This window comes from Nannospalax galili, unplaced genomic scaffold, assembly GCF_000622305.1.
Source record: "Nannospalax galili isolate Female #2095 unplaced genomic scaffold, S.galili_v1.0 scaffold342, whole genome shotgun sequence".
Taxonomy (NCBI): domain Eukaryota; kingdom Metazoa; phylum Chordata; class Mammalia; order Rodentia; family Spalacidae; genus Nannospalax; species Nannospalax galili.
The window spans coordinates 2,410,465-2,413,046 of record NW_008349359.1 but is presented as its reverse complement, the minus strand read 5'-3'; the positions used below and the strand labels follow the sequence as shown (position 1 = coordinate 2,413,046).

General features: G+C 41.0%; 1 protein-coding gene across 3 annotated transcripts in view; it reads right to left on the bottom strand.

Moving 5' to 3' along the window:
• The window catches only part of Stard9 (StAR related lipid transfer domain containing 9), a 133,127-nt gene that overhangs the window by 78,799 nt on the left and 51,746 nt on the right, over positions 1-2,582 (bottom strand). The gene's annotated exons all lie outside the window — the stretch shown is intronic.

Below are 2,582 nucleotides of genomic sequence, written 5' to 3'. Positions count from 1 at the left end.
TTTGGTCTTTTTGAGACAGGGTCTCCCTGTAGCCCCAGCTGTCCTGGAACTCACTACATAGACCAGGCTGGCCTTGAACTCACAGGGATCCTCCTGCCTCTACCTCTGGGATTAAAGGCAGCCCAGGTGAAAATTCTGGGAATTATCTGGTATGGTTCCAAATTGTAGTATAAGTCTTGAACTTCAAAGCTGGATAATCTTGTTAGCCTCGGTTTCTCTAGATGTAGGATTTTTTTGTATCTCTACCACATAGGCTGTTACTATATATGAAAACAGGTGCAATAGGGAAAATATAGATGCTACTAAGATGACATGGTTCTGTTTTAGTGGCTGCATTTATGCTTCTTGGAAGTGAACTATTTGTTTTGTTTGTTTTTTAATGCTTCCAATGTCTAGGCAAAAGGCTAAAAGAAACCAGGGTACAGTGAAAGACTTGAGCGTTGCACGGTTCTCACTTGTGGTAGCACACACCTTTAGTCCTAGCACTTGGGAGGCAGAGGCAGGCAGATCTCTGTAAGTTTGAGGCCAGCCTGGTTTACATAGGGAGTTCCAAGCCAGCTGGGGCTATAGGGAGGCCCTGTCTCAAAAAAAAAAAAAAAAAAGAGTACAACAGAGTCAGATAACCCCATGTTCCTTCCAGATGGAAACAACTCACTGTGAACAGTGAATACATTTGAAGATTAAAGCAATCACTAAACTGCATTCTGAAGCTACAGGCTCAAATTCAGGAGAGACAGAGAGATTTACTTTTTTGTGGAGTTCAAGTAGGAGAAGATATTAGACTGTATAATACAGCACCTCCTGACTTTTAAAGCATTAACTAAATGCATGACATGCACACTGGATGCTGCCATGAGGCGCATTCCCAAAACCCAAAGCCAAACCAAAAAGCCCGAGCAATACCCAATATGCTAAGAACAACTGAAACTAGGAATTGGTTTTTTTGTTATTTTATTATTTTTCTAAGTTTTTATGCCAGATATGGTGGTGCAATCCAAACATTCAGGAGGCTGAAGCAGGAGGATTGTGAGTTTGAGGCCATCCTCAGCTACATAGTGAGACTCTGTTTAAGGGGAAAAAAATTAGGCAAAAGCCCTGAATTGATATCTTACCAAGAAGAAACACAGCAATAAACACATAGCAATAAGTATATAAAAAGATGCTGAACATCATTTACCATTTGAAAATTTTTTAAATGAGAAATTAAGGGCTGGAGAGATGGCTAAGTGGTTAAGAAAACTGGTTATTCTTGCAGAAGACCCAAGTTTGAATCTCAGCACCCACATGGCAGCTAACGACTGTCCGTAACTCCAGTCCTAGGGGATCCGACAGCCTCTTCTGACCTCCGCAGGCATTGCATGACACAGGTGCACTCACCTACATGTAGGCAATACACACATACACATAAAATAAAAATAATAAAAATTTAAAACAAAAAGAGACACTAAGGTGGGTAAGGTAGCTCTTATGTGCAATCTCAATGCTTGGGAGGCTGAGGCAAGAAGGATGCCACAAGTCTGAAGCTACCTTGGGCTGTACAGTGAGGTTCAGCCCAGCCTGAGCTACAGAGTGAGGTTCTCTATCAAAAATAGATACCAATACCAATTTTACAATGGTAAAAACCCAAAATATGGATCTGGAGAGATGACTCAGCAGTTAAGAGCAATGGATGCTCTTGGAGAGAGGACTCAGATTCAATTCCCAACACCCAAATAGCAGCTAACAACCATCTGTAAATTCAGTTCCAGGGGATCTGACACCCTCTTCTGGCCTCCGTGGGCACTGCACAACATGGGTGCACTTACATACACTCATATACATAAGATAAAAATAAAACATAAAATATTTTTTAAATCCAAATTACTAAAACACTGGTTTGTGTGGATGGGGAGCAAGAGGAACTCTCATTCACTGTTGGCGGGAATGCAAAATGGTATAGGCACTTTGAAAGATGGTTTGGCAGTTCCTTACAAAACTAAACATACTTTTACCATATAATCCTGCAGTCTCACTAGTTGGTTTCTACCCAAAGGAATGAGAAACTCATGCCCATACAGAAACCTGTACATAGGTGCTCCTATCAGCTTTATTCATAACACCAACCCTTGAATGCACTCAACAGATCCTTTGGCAAGTAACTGAATAAATAATTTGTGGTACATACAAACAACAGAATATGGTTTTAGGACATAGATAAGTGGCAGAGATAAAAATAAATAAGATAGAGCGTGGTGGTGCATGCCTTTTGGTGCATGCCTTTAATCCCAGTACTTGGGAGGCAGAGGCAGACAGATCTTTGAGAGGTCAGCCTGGTCTACATAGTGAATTCCAAAACAGCTGGGGCTACGGGGAGACCCTGTCTCAAAAAGATAAATAAATAAATAAATAAAAAATAAATAAATAAATAAATGACAAAATAAACAATGAATAAGATAGAGCGTGGTGGTGCATGCCTTTTGGTGCATGCCTTTAATCCCAGTACTTGGGAGGCAGAGGCAGACAGATCTTTGAGAGGTCAGCCTGGTCTACATAGTGAATTCCAAAACAGCTGGGGCTACGGGGAGACCCTGTCTCAAAAAGAT